The 15211-nt window shown below is 36.0% G+C and overlaps 1 long non-coding RNA gene across 1 annotated transcript; it reads left to right on the forward strand.

The window, feature by feature from the left end:
* Positions 1–14056: 14056 nt before the first annotated feature.
* Positions 14057–14710, forward strand: LOC120165017. Its single transcript, XR_005519777.1, has 3 exons — positions 14057–14287; positions 14437–14511; positions 14697–14710. It is a non-coding gene; the product is annotated as an uncharacterized LOC120165017 (long non-coding RNA).
* Positions 14711–15211: the final 501 nt, after the last annotated feature.

Here is a 15211-nt window from a genome sequence, read left to right on the forward strand (position 1 = left end):
TTGTTAATTTTTTATTAAGCTTATTAATTGTTTCTTTTTAGTTTAATTTATTAGATTTAGTTTTAAATTAGATTAATATTCGAATCAAGCTTAGAAATTAGGATTTCAAATTAGTTTTAATTAGGGAGAATTCAAGTCGAGTTTTCGCAATAAATGGCCGATTACTCGAATCGATTGCTCAAATTTTAAAATTAATTAATAATTAATATTTTCTAAAAACTTTAGGTTTAATAATTTAGACAAAAATTAAGTTTTAATTAGTCCCCCAACTTTAGAAATTATCAATTTAGGTCCTAAGCTTTTAGATCTTTTAGAACTCGGTATTTTTAGATCTTTGACATTTAGTCCTGAACTTCGATTAAACCTTTATTATTAACATAATTAAATAGATTAAATAGAGCCTCCATTTTTAGCTATATTTTGATTTAGTCTCTTTAATTTAGGAAGAAATTTGAGTTGGCCCTCGCCTTAATGCTCGAGGGACCATCTCGGTTATTCGATTCAATAATCGGTTTAAGATCAAATAGGATTAATATTAGAACCTACGCTTCTAGGTTTGTGCCTCTAAGTCCTTTAATTTCATAATTTGACACCGTAAGCTAGAAAAAGCCTTAATTTACCCTTAGCGTAATTAGGATGAATAAAAATTTGTTTGATTACATCTTATTTTTAAACCTAATGAAATGTTCATTTAGTAGGGAACTAATGGTACATCTCCCGCAAGTATGCTCAGGGGGTGATTACTGATGATTCCCGAAATAGGTCGACATCCTTTTCAAAGACTGCATCATGATTTTCTAAAAACAAAGAAATATTCGGTTATTAGACACAATAGTTGATCTCCCGCATATACGCTTGGGAGAGAATACTATCGGTCTCGATAAACGAATACCCTTTTCAACTTTTCATCCGTAATGATTTTCATATTAAATAAAGATCGAACTCTAAATTTCTGATTTTAAATATAGGGTAATCAACTAAGTACCAATTTTTGGACGCTTGTGGGGGGTACTAATCCTTCCCCACACTTTAACTGACTCCCGAACCCGATTTCTGGATTTTTGCAAACCTTAAAACTTGGTATTTTTATAAAAATAAAATGTTTTATTAAAATCACCCGTTTTTTATAGTGTCTCAATCGTACATTAAATGATTGGTGGCGACTCCATACATTTTGAAAATTCTTTTCAAAAAGAAAAACCCTCGAGTCGGTATCGGTCTTTCCCCGCCCGGGCGAAAAACGGTGTCGAGAGGCACTAAAACGATTTTCGAGATAAAGTTCAAACACTTATTTTTGTATTAAGCCTAACTAAAATAAAAGAGAGAATGATAAACCATAGTGCTATTAAGTACATTTGTGACAATTAAATGTGTATATATATATATTCATGTGAAGAAAGGAGAAAAAATTATCTATATTAAAGACTTAAAACTATATATGTCCTTAAAAAAGAATAATAACATTTTATACTTTAGTTTAAGTGGAGTTCTTTATATGTCTAATATTTGAATCAATTTAGTTTTAGTTGGATTATTAAAAAATAATTTTTTTGCAGTGTGATAATATCATAATGATCGAAAATATACTTTTGTAAAAAGGTTTTGTAAAATGTTATATATTTAAAATTATTATTCATGTTAATTACATTTTTTTTAATTACAAGGAAAACTAACGAAAAAGGCTTGACACTTCACTGCTGCCTGCGCATCCTCGAAAAGCAAGCTCGTTACCTTCACCAGTGGCTCAAGCAGCTCTCGATCATCCAGCTTCACATCCCGAGCAACTCGATTGCACTCCCTTGGAGAAAACTGGAAATGCAACTGCCATTCTCTCTGAATTAATTCTTGTATATGCCGAATCATTGATGAAACTTCCTCAAGCTGAGGAAGGCCTTGGATAGCAGCGATGGCTTATTTGTAATCAGATTCAATAACAACTCTTCAATAACTCATCTTCCACGCCAAACTCAGCCCCATAGGTAACACCCTCAACTAATGTGCATCCCATTTATGAGTCAAAGATGTTACATCAACCAAATAAAATATTTACGGTCCAAAAATCAATAAAATTTTATTTCCTTTAAATCTATAATGTAAAATATATAACATACTATTCATTCATCACATGATCAAAAAGAGTTCAGACATATTTGAATTAGAGTCTCAAAATATAAATATGTACATGTCAACTAAGAACATCAAAAACACCGAAAAGATGTCATATTGATTCTGGTTGTTTGAACTGGTCTTCGAAATATGTAAGATGTTCTGCTTGGCTGACTTCTTTACTTACATGTGAACCAATCACATGCTAAGTTTTTCACTTAGTGAGGAAACATAAAAACATACTTAAAAGAATTAACATATACAATAAATCAATTCATATATAAACATCATCAAAATAAAACATATATATATTTGACATCTAATCAAATATTTGAAATAAAACAGTATTATAAAAATTCGATAAGTCACTATATTGAGTTATTCTAAATTGTACTTTTCTATTTTAGATCATATCATTTTCATATTTTATTCAAATCAGATCTTTTACTTTTTGTCAACACACATTTTCGTCCTACTAGGATTCAAACTCCTAAAAATAGGATAAAATTTTGCTAGGATTCAAACTCCTAAAAATAGGATAGAGTTCTACTAAGATTTAAATTCCTAAAGATAGGATCCACAAGCACTATAAATAGACATTGTAACTCACCATTGTAACACACGATTTACACACAAAATACAGAGGAAAGCACGGAAAATACAAAGGCAAAGCTATTGTAAACGATTCGAAAAGGAAATAAAAGGTAGCATCTTTTTTACATTGGTTCGTTCATTTCTCGCATGTGCACGTTATTTTTTCTTGAGATTTGGTTCGAATAACCCAAAACGTGGGTTGCGCATATAACCAAAAAGGGGTGGGGTTTCAAAGTTTTCAACCTAGATCTACCCCGAGGCGTGTTCATTTTTTTAAAATATTTAATTCACCCCCCTAAATCATTTTTTTCCTACTTTATTATTCTTGTTATATATGCATGTTACTTTCTATTAATTTTATTATATATGTATATATGTTTTTTTTAGTGTTATTATATATATATATATTTCCTATTTTACATGTATAAATACATATATTACTTTTGATTTTCTTTTTTTATTATTATTATTATTTTACTTATATATATATGCTTTTACTTTTTTATATATATTTTACTCATTTATTTATCTATTTTCTTTTTATCTTTATCCTATATTTTATGTTTTTATATTCTTTTACTTGTTTTATTTATTTATTTGCATTATCATTTTATTTTTATTTAATTGTTTGCTATGTATATATTAGTGTTATTGTATTTTTTATTTTATATATTCTATTCATTTTATATTTACTTTATTTCTTTCTTAATCTCCTTATTTTATTTGTTTTACTTTATTTATCATTTATTCATCTCTTCTAACCCATATTTTGACTTTTAAAGGGTATATTTGTAAATCCGTCAAAGGTAAGTAATTTTGGATCATTATTTTATCTTTTAATTTAAACTTATAATTTTCTTAATCAAAGACAACTGGAAATTACGTAGTACCGAAAGGGAAATTCAAGGGTGCTAATCCTTCCTTGACTGTAACCGACTCCCGAACCCGACACATCTTTGGAAAGACGCAGATCAGGTAAGAAATAAGGTATCCGATCAACCTATTTATTCTTAAATAAATGATCGGTGGCGACTCCAATCCACATTTTTTAAGTCGAAGCCCAATTCCGGGGCCCAACCGAAAGACGGTTGCGACAACTTGGCGACTCCGCTGGGGAAACATGTAAGTGAGTCAGGCTAAGGTAATTTCCAGTTATCTTTTTTATGAAAAGGGTAAGTTTAAATTTTAAGGTAACATTTCGATCCTTATTACTTACTTTTGATTATATTTTCGAGTAAATAGTTGTACTGACCGTTTTTTAATGATTTCAGCCCTTAAATATTTTTCATCCAAAGGCTCTATACCCGAGCTCCGAACCCGTTTAAGTGGGGGTGAAAGCGACGCCTTCGTGTGAATTTATTCATCGTATGGGCCTAGCAAGTAACCTTCGGGATTCATATACCTTATGCCTTCGTGTGAATTTATTCTCCGTATGGGCATAAGGGAATGTGTCCTCTCGAGTTTAACTTAGTCCACACAAGCCTGTGATGGGTTTAGGACTAAAGGTCTGGTAGGCCCAAAGGGGCACCAGCAAGGAGAACTCGGGTACCGTTTTTTAGAACCTAACCCAGGAGACTATGGAGAAATTAAGCCTACCCCGAAACCACATTCCGAAACCTATGACGTTTTTTTAACCTTATTGTTTTTGTGTATTTTACTTATTTATTTTTATATTATTATTTTACTAACCTTTTTGCCTTTGTGTTTGTTTTATAGCATTTTGCATCATAACAAGAGGTTATTGATCCCTGAAAAGGTGTTTATTACACAAAATAATCTGAATTAATGGACAAAGGTGTTGTAATACAAGAGACTAAGAACTCCGAGGTACGACTATGGTCCGAGAAGACTCAGAAAGAAAAGGGAGACAACCTTCAAGAAAGCTATGTGTCAGAGCTGGTTAGCTACGCATCTATCAGCCTAAAACAGAACAATGTGCAGGAGCTTCGAGATATCTGGGACAATTGGAAGAATGATCGGAAATAGAAGTTCAGCCAAAGGTACGGTGACATTGCACTTTTACTTCACGTTAGGATTGATGAGCCCTTGATTAGAGCCATGGTCCAATTCTGGAACCCGGGATACAGTTGTTTCACTTTTAACTGGGAGGACATGGTGCCTACTATCGAAGAATACACCACACTGCTACACTGTGAAAACATCAAACTAGGGCGAGTCTACGTTAAGCACACCAAAAGTCAGCCTTTCAAGAGTACACTGGCCAGAGTCGCGGGAGTAGACGAGAAATGGGTAATTGATCGGACTCAGCGCAGAGGCAGCGGGGAAGGAATTGAATGGATCCACATAAGGCAATTAATGAAGAACCACCCTGATGAGTGGAAAACTATAGACCTTTTCACACTAAGTCTGTACGGTTTGATTATTTTTCCGAAGGCTTTGGGGTGCATTGACGCAGCCGTGGTGGAATTATTTGAACAACTACTGAAACAAGTCAACCCAGCACCAACCATCTTAGCAGAAACCTTTCGTTCTCTTAATCATTGCAGAAGAGTTGGTGGAGGAAGATTCATTGGGTGTGTTCAGCTCATTCAAGTATGGATTCACAACCACTTCTGGAAGACCAACGGGGTTGCCTACCGTCGATTTAGCACTACCTATTCACCTTTGGGAGAGTTCATCACCATGAAATGGCATGAAGGTGCTTCAAAAGAGAAGTGGATGAAAGTCTTCACTCATCTTTAGGACCGAGATATTGCCTGGAGAGCCCCCTGGTTGTTCCTCAATGATGTTCTTTTCCGGTGTGAGGGCTCTGACACGATGACCTTGCTAGGACATTGGGGTGCAGTTGGGTATACTCCATTGTTAGCACTGAGACAATATGGGGCACGTCAGTTTGTCCCAGTAACATACGAGCTATCTGGATCAGAGTTTGGGTGTCACGGTAACAGCTATAAGAAGATGATCAAGGAAGCAGCCGATTCTTGGAAGAAAATATTCCGAATGGACATTGTAGCTGCCAAGAACATGCTTACCCCGGATTATGTGGAATGGCAAAGATTGAGGAAAAATGACAATATTCCGGTGCCAGACTGTGAGGACACCCGAACTATGGAAGAACATCTCAGGCCTGTCCCTTCTGAACTCGAGATAGCCAAGACAGAGTTTGAAGATGTGAATAATGAGCTGAGGTAGAGGATAAAAGAACCTGAGGCTGAGCGCTATCAGTGGAAGCTAGATGCCGATTCTTAGAAAGATAAAGCAGACAAACTGGAAAAGGAACAGAAAAGAGTCTGTTTCGAGCTTGAAGACTTAAGAAAGGGGTATCAAGATGCTGTTAAAGATAACTCTAAGTTGAAAATGTCCTCCAAGTACTGGAAAGGCAAAGCTCACAACCTGAAAAGAAAATTTGAGGGGCCTGATGAGAGAGCCTGGAAGGAAAAAATAAAGATTTCTCAGAGGCGCTTAGCAGACAGTCAACATCAAAACCAACGCTTGAGAATCCAGATGACTGATCTGGAGAAACATCATGAGAGAGATGGCAAAACAATAGGTGAGTTAGAAGCTATCATAGATGGATTCAAAAAGCAAGCAGCCGAGCTTCAGATAGTGCCCTTTGATGGAGGTCTACAGTGGCATTTTCGTTGGGAGCAAGCACAACAAAGGGTGAAGGTCAGAGACGCAGCCATCCGAGACTTCCTAGATCAAGTACAGAAGGCAGCCCGTCATCTTCATGGCCTGGCAAGGGAAGCCAGAGTGGTTCGACAAGGTATTCAACCAGTAACAGATGAAGGCAGAAGACTTGTCAATCTACTAGAAGCTATTCGGGGTTTAGAGGATTTAATCTGAGTGTACCTTTGATTGTTTTTATGTCTCTTACAAGATAAGATATTTTTGTCTGAATAAAGATTATTTATAATAATGAACACTTTTTCTGGATCAGTGCCTCTAAGCTGCATACATCATGCATTGCATATTTTGCATTCTATATCTCATGTTTATTTCTATATTTTCCATGTTTTTACATTCGTATTAACAAACAGAACATGTCTTAGAAAGCGAAAGAGAAAACACCAAGTCTACCACTACAGACATTAAATACGCATCATCCACATAATACCCGAGCAAAGAAAAGAAAAATGGAGGCCAGAATGGAAAAACTCGAGGAGAACATGGCAAGACTACAAAAAGATCTGGAAGATAAGATGGCTCAAAACAGTCAGAGCACTCTGGAATCAATCAAGAAAAACCAGGAATCCTTGGTCGACCAAATAGTGGCCAAGTTATCATGTTTACAGCAAGTTAGTACAGAAAGGGGAAGTCCCTTCGAAGGGGTAACCATGTCACCAACCTCACAGGTGATTATGTCACCCGAGATCTTACCCAGACCACAAGAAAATTCTTCTGCTGTCAAAGGAAAAGCACCATCTGCTGTAAAGGTGCAAACTTCCAAAACTAATCCTGATAATCATCCGGATGATTACAATATCCTGGATTTTAATGAAGATGACAAAGCGAAAAAGATGGAAGAGAAGATCAGGATGATAGAAGATCGAATGAAGATAGTCTAAGGGGACCATGATTATTATGGAGTGGACGCAAGGGAGCTAAGCCTGGTTCCAGATTTGGTGCTTCCACCAAAGTTTAAAGCTCCTGAGTTTGAGAAGTTCGATGGGAACAGCTGCCCATCAACCCATATCACTATGTTTTGTCGGAAGATGACAGAATATGGAGGGAATGATCAACTCCTGATCCACTGCTTTCAGGAGAGCCTATCCGGTTCAGCTATCCGTTGGTATAATCAGCTCAGCCAAACTCACATCAAGACATGGAAAGACTTAGCCAAGTCTTTCCTAGAACAATATAAGCATATCAACGATATGAGACCAGATCGGGTTATGCTGCAAAGCCTGGAAAATAAGCATAATGAGAGTTTCCGACAATATGCGCAACGATGGAGGGATTTGTCTGTGCAGGTTCATCCACCCCTGGATGAAAAAGAAACTAAAAAGCTATTTTTACAGACCCTGAAGGCACCTTATTTCAAGCACCTCGTGGCAATTACATCGGGAACTTTCTCAGATCTAGTTATGGCTGGTGAGATGATCGAGCTAGCTATAAAACAAGGAAAAATTGAGGGAGATATCAACAATGTCAGTACCTACAAAGCCAACAAAGGTGTTACGGTCTCAAGTCCAAAAACTGTTGCAGCTGTACCGTCTAGTACTTCTAAACAAACTCAGAGAGGACCAAGGAAAGAAAAGATTTGCATCAGTCCAATCCCAATGACATATGAGGAGTTACTCCCAACGCTAGTTGAGAAAAATCTTGTGACTCTAGTTCAATCCAAACCTAGAGAGGCCCCATATCCTGAAGGTCATAATATTAACGCCGTATGCAGCTATCATATTGGGAGCTCAGGGCACACCACTGAGAATTGTGGGGCATTGAAACGTAAGGTTCAAGATCTGATCGATTCAGGGGCATTCACTTTCAATATGTAATGGGGCATTCTGATCGAGAGTCATATGGGGCATCCATTAGGAATTTTGTTGCATTATCAAGTATATCATCTTGTTTGAACTTGTTTTTCTTTCGTACTTCTTATGCGTGAACATTTTAAGTCACTTGACGTTTAAACATTTTAAATAAAATACTTCCTTCTTAGGAGATGAGCAAATTTTAATCTTGAATTCCTTGAATATCACCTCAATTAAAAACTGTTTAATAATTGAGGTTGTATATCTTTGACAAATGACAAGATTGAACCTTGCAAAACAAAGACCCCTTGGTCCTAATTTAAAAGATAAATCAGACTACATATTTTTCTCTTACCGAGCTAAGTTTTCTCTTCTCATGAAGAGTCCATCCAAGGTTTGGTATTCAGACACGTATTAAGAGCGAACATAATAGGGCAACTAGCACATGAGATTGCAAAACTAATTGGTTTATACCCTTGTTTATGATGTTCAGGGATGATAATGATCTTCACAGATGGAATAGTCGAGTAAGCAAATCTAGTTTAGGTTAGTTGTTTGGAAATTGAACTCTAAAGATGAGATCGCTTGACTTTCAAAAACACCTAGACTATAACAGGTTCTTCTTGACAATCTTAAGAAATTAAATCCGTAAAGCTGAGCTATTCCACTAAGGCAATTGGTTATAGAGGAAACTCGAAAGCCCTGGCTTTATGAATAGATTATGTTCAAACTATGACACTGCTCGGACACTTGGCAATTCGGTGTTTGCTCTACTGCTTTGTCAGGCCAAAGACTTTGTGATGAGATGAACCCTTTAGTGATTTGTCCCTCTAAAGCTGAGCTATTCCACTAAGGCAATTGGTTATAGAGGAAACTCGAAAGCCCTGGCTTTATGAATAGATTATGTTCAAACTATGACACTGCTCGGACACTTGGCAATTCGGTGTTTGCTCCACTGCTTTTGTCAGGCCAAAGACTTTGTGATGAGACGAACCCTTCAGTGATTTGTCCCCCTAAAGCTAAGCTATTCCACTAAGGCAATTAGTTATAGAGGAAACTCGAAAGCCCTGGCTTTATGAATAGATTACATTCAAATCATGACATTGCTCGGACACTTGGAAATTCGGTGTTTGCTCCACTGCTTTTGTCAGGTCAAAGACTTTGTGATGAGATGAACCCTTCAGTTAAACCTGATAAAAGTGATTATAAGCTGTCCCTCTAAAGCAATTGGTTGAACGCCCCGACTTTATGGATTTGGCTAGCCAGACAATGGCAAAATAAATCAAATTCATCTAAAACAAAATTTTTGGTAATAATAGACTAAGGGAGTTGAGAAACACCTGTTATAGTCAAATTCACACGAGCACTCAAGAATTTCATTTTTTAGACCGATATTTCTGCACTACCTTTGTTAGAAGAGCTTACGAAACTTGAACAAATGGAAGATTTCAGAGAACTGAAACAGAAGTGTTCTGAAAGGTCTAGTCATTGATTATGCTAGTTGTGTCATTTTGTTCGCCTCTGATCAAAATACCAAATCAAGAAAGAGGGGCATGCCATGATCTTCACGATAACCAAATCGATGAAACAAACCCACCTCTAGACCAACTTTTCAATCTTGATATTTGTCAAAGATTTGCAGCTATCAAAGATTAAAAGAGTGTTTGATTCTTTTGATATCCAATGAACTCATGTTTTATGATTTGCTTCAATTGTGAAACCTAGAAAGAGGTAACTTTTTCAAAAGTTCTTTTTGATAATTTTCAAAATTTTGAAAATTCGAAAGAAGAAAAGCATTTTCAAACAAGATAAGTTCTCTGGAAGCATATCTTGGAATTCAACAAATATCGCTCCGAAGCTCAAGATCGAAACAGAGGCAAAGGAAACCATCTTTGGGGCAAAATTTGATAAGGGAAAGAAAAATTGTCTTGAGGTCTGCAAGAGTACACCCTGGTGGAAATGAAGACAAATTAAGTCAGAATGAAGACTGCACATGCAGCCATTCCCCTCACATCTCAACATATACATCAACACGTACATACATGACGCATGAAATTTGCATCTTTGAATTCATCATCATGAGCAATAAAAACCTTGATTTTTCCTCCCTTGAGGGTAAATTCAACAGCAAATAAATTTCATTTGGGCATACATCAAGCATACATCATCAGGATAGTTACATCCATATACATTTTACAGATCTTTCAGGAGAAGATGAGATTAAAAGCCAACTCGACAGATTGAAAGATCGACATTCATCTCCAGATTCAACATTTCCAATATAAACTTTGTCTCACTTAAGACAGTCTCATTTAATGCAGATGATTATCTCACTAAAATTTGTTTTTCTTAAAACATACTTTGTCTTACTTGAGACTGTTTTTCTCGAAAGAAGATTTATTTTACTCAAGATTATTTTTCTTAAAACAAGATTTGTCTCGCTTGAGACCATTTTCACTCGAAAGAAGGCATTTCATTTCACTCAAGGCTGTTTTTTTAAGAAGATTTTATCTTGCTTGAGACAGTTTCCCTCGAAACAGAAAATTTTGTCTCCCTTGAGACAGTTTCTCTTGAAAACATTTCCCTTGAAATTAATTTTTTATCTCCTGAGATAGTTTCCCTCGAAACAGAAAATTTTGTCTCCCTTGAGACAGTTTCTCTTGAAACATAAACATTGAAAACATTTCCCTTGAAATGATTTTTTTCTCTCTCTTGAGATAGTTTCCCTCGAAACAGAAAATTTTGTCTCCCTTGAGACAGTTTCTCTTGAAACATAAACATTGAAAACATTTCCCTTGAAATGAATTTTATCTCGCTTGAAATAGTTTCCCTTGAAACGAATTTTGTCTCCCTTGAGACAGTTTCTCTCCAAACATAAACTTTGAAAACAATTTAATGAAATCTTTGAATATATTTTCCTTCAAACAAATTTTGTCTCCCTTGAGATAGTTTCTCTTGAAACGACACAATTTGCTCGAGAATAGATTTCAACTTCACGACGAAGGATGTCTAGCTCGAAGCCAAACATCCGCGATTTCAACTCCACGACGGAGGATATCGTGACACTCGAGACAACACAAGTTCAACTTCACAACGAAGGGATGGCTGGTTGTCAACAAACAACTTCTCAATTTCAGAGACAATTTCAACTTCACAACGAAGGATATTGGACTCCAGACAACGCAAGTTCAACTTCACGACGAAGGGACCGCTACTCGTCAACAACAACTTCTCAATTTCAGAGCCAATTTCAACTTCACAACGAAGGATATTGGACTTCAGACAACGCAAGTTCAACTTCACGACGAAGGGACCGCTGCTTGTCAACAACAACTTCTCAATCTCAGAGCCAATTTCAACTTCACAACGAAGGATATTGGACTCCAGACAACGCAGGTTCAACTTCAAGACGAAGGGACCGCTGCTTGTCAACAACAACTTCCCAATCTCAGAGCCAATTTCAACTTCACAACGAAGGATATTGGACTCCAGACAACGCAAGTTCAACTCCACGACGAAGGGACCACTGCTTGTCAACAAAATTTCATTCAGAGTCAATTTCAACTTCACAGCGAAGGATATTGGACTCGAGACAACACAAGTTCAACTTCACAATGAAGGGACGGTTGGTTGTCAACAAACAATTTCCCGGTTCTAGAGCCAATTTCAACTTCACGACGGAGGATATTGGACTCGGAACAATGCTACTTACTTGGATTTCAACTTCACGACGAAGGATATCCAACTCAAAGAAGGATTATCTGCCATCAAAATTGTCAAGTTCGACTCCATTCAGCTCGATGACACATCAATCGCACTACTTTCCGGTTGCAGTCGAGGTTTTCAAGTCGAGAAGATGACCTGGGTTAGCCGTGCCTTAGTGACAAGCAACCATTTTCAAACAACATAGCTTAAGTCAAGAAAAATCTATCTGTCAATGAAGATTTCTGAGTTTGATTCTGATCCAAGGTCTTTAAACCGAGAAGAAGACCGAAGGGTAACGGGAAGCCACATGCTGATTCAAATTCCGAACTACGGCTTCAATTTCATATCATTTCAAGATGAACTCGACTTCACGATGGAGGAGTCATCCGTAACTCAATTCGACAGGGAGTTATTGAAACATCAGAGTTTATTTTCAACTCCACTGAATGAAAAGTGTGTCTTTTAATCTTTGCCCTATCCCTGTTACACGACTATGGGCAAAGAGGGGCAGCTGTCAATACACATTTTCGTCCTATTAGGATTCAAACTCCTAAAAATAGGATAAAGTTCTACTAAGATTTAAATTCCTAAAGATAGGATCCACAAGCACTATAAATAGCCATTGTAACTCACCATTGTAACACACGATTTACACACAAAACACAGAGGAAAGCACGGAAAATACAAAGGCAAAGCTATTGTAAACGATTCGAAAAGGAAATAAAAAGTAGCATCTTTTTTACATTTGTTCGTTCATTTCTCGCATGTGCACGTTATTTTTCTTGAGATTTGGTTCGAATAACCCAAAACGTGGGTTGCGCATATAACCAAAAAGGGGTGGGGTTTCGAAGTTTCGAACCTAGATCTACCCCGAGGCGTGTTTATTTTTTTAAAATATTTAATTCACCCCCTAAATCATTTTTTCCTACTTTATTATTCTTGTTATATATGCATGTTACTTTCTATTAATTTTATTATATATGTATATATGTTTTTTTAGTGTTATTATATATATATATATATATATATATATATTCTATTTTACATGTATAAATACGTATATTACTTTTGATTTTCTTTTTTTATTATTATTATTTTACTTATATATATATATATGCTTTTACTTTTTTATATATTTTACTCATTTATTTATCTATTTTCTTTTTATCTTTATCCTATATTTTATGTTTTTATATTCTTTTACTTGTTTTATTTATTTATTTGCATTATCATTTTATTTTTATTTAATTGTTTGCTATGTATATATTAGTGTTATTGTATTTTTATTTTATATATTCTATTCATTTTATATTTACTTTATTTCTTTCTTAATCTCCTTATTTTATTTGTTTTACTTTATTTATCATTTATTCATCTCTTCTAACCCATATTTTGACTTTTAAAGGGTATATTTGTAAATCCGTCAAAGGTAAGTAATTTTGGATCATTATTTTATCTTTTAATTTAAACTTATAATTTTCTTAATCAAAGACAACTGGAAATTACGTAGTACCGAAAGGGCAGTTCAAGGGTGCTAATCCTTCCTTGACTGTAACCGACTCCCGAACCCGACACATCTTTGGAAAGACGCAGATCAGATAAGAAATAAGGTATCCGATCAACCTATTTATTCTTAAATAAATGATCGGTGGCGACTCCAATCCACATTTTTTAAGTCGAAGCCCAATTCTGGGGCCCAACCGAAAGACGGTTGCGACACTTTTCCCACTGTATTTTTCATGAGAATATATAGTACGCGAGTCAGATAACGAGTGAACGCACCATATACAAATTCATTGTTAGAACAGATTGCATCAAGCCACTCCACCTCGTGTATCACTAAGATATGTCGAGTTAGAGCACGAGTGATCCATTTTGGTGTCACATCATATATGTATAGTGTCAAAAAGTTGCACTGAATCACTTCATCTCGTGCACCACTAACATAAGCCGAGTCAGAGAACGATGAACCATTCGGTGCCAGATCTGAAACAAATATAGATTCACTCCACCTCATGGCATGCCATTGTACCACTAACCCTCATTATCATACAATGGGCTTCATTTAAATTCAATTACTAATTTACATAAAAAAATCCGATAATCGAATATAAAACTGTTCTCATAAAAATCAGATTTTTGGGTAGTATGTACCCAAAATATTCAGATGCTATGAAATAAAATAAAAATAAAATATTCAGATGCAGTGTGAAATGGTTGCCAATGTTATATGTACATTGACCATATACCGCCTCCTTGCAGAGAGCTATTGAAGAGGGTGCAGACTTCATAGAAACAGATATCCTATCATCAAAAGATGGTGTTCTTGTATGTTTCCATGATGTCACTCTCGACGAAACAACCGATGTAGCATATCACAGAGTTTGCGAATCGTAAAAGGACCTATGATGTTCAAGGGGTCAACACCACAGGCTTTTTTCCTGGTATGGAACCGTACAACTTTAGCCCAAATCCCAGTAGATGGGTACCATGTTTAGTCTAACACCTTGAATTCTCTGACAATTTCGGATTAGCACTCTTTTGCCTATATTTCCTAGTAGTATGTTTCAAACTTTTCTTCATATATGTGCAGTTGATTTCTCTCTAGAAGAGTTAAAGAAGTTACGGGTGAAGCAGCGGTACGAATTCCGGGATCAGCAGTATAATGGTTAGTTCCTCTATGCACTATTTCAGATCTCCTCAACTTCATATTATCAAGTTATGATGTTAAGAAATTTTCCGATTTCCTTGACAGGCATTATGCGTTACGGACTTTATGGCACTAGAATTTTATAACTAGGAAAGAGCTGTTAATTTTCAGGGCTGATTTTAGTTGTTGTGCATTTTCAACAGGGAAGTTTCAGATTTCAATTGCACTGGATGCACCAAGAGTTGTCAGAATTTATCCCGAGGTTAAAAATCCGGTGTTTATCAACCAGAATGTAAGTACTATTTTTCATATTTCTCAGAGAATTTGCCTTCATTGAAATCGAGGTAGTTCAAGGGTGCTAACCCTTCTTTGACTGTAACCGACTCCTGAATCCAACATATCTTTGGTAAGATGCATATCAAGTAAGAAATCGAGGTATACGGTCAACCTATTTGTTTTTAAATGATCGGTGGCGACTCTAACTTTTATTCAAGTTGAAGCCCAATTCCGGGCCTATCCAAAAGACGGTCGCGACAGCTTGGCGACTCCGTTGGGGACAAGTAAGTTAGTCATGCTAAAGGTTAATTTCCAGTTGTCTTTTTAAATGAAAAGTGTAAGTTTAAATTTTAAGGTAACTTTTTCGATCCTTATTACTTACTTTTGATTATCTTTTTAAATAAATAGTTGTACTGACGATTTCTTTCAATGATTTCAGCTT

Source organism: Hibiscus syriacus, unplaced genomic scaffold, assembly GCF_006381635.1.
Source record: "Hibiscus syriacus cultivar Baekdansim isolate YM2019G1 unplaced genomic scaffold, ASM638163v2 tig00111566_pilon, whole genome shotgun sequence".
Taxonomy (NCBI): domain Eukaryota; kingdom Viridiplantae; phylum Streptophyta; class Magnoliopsida; order Malvales; family Malvaceae; genus Hibiscus; species Hibiscus syriacus.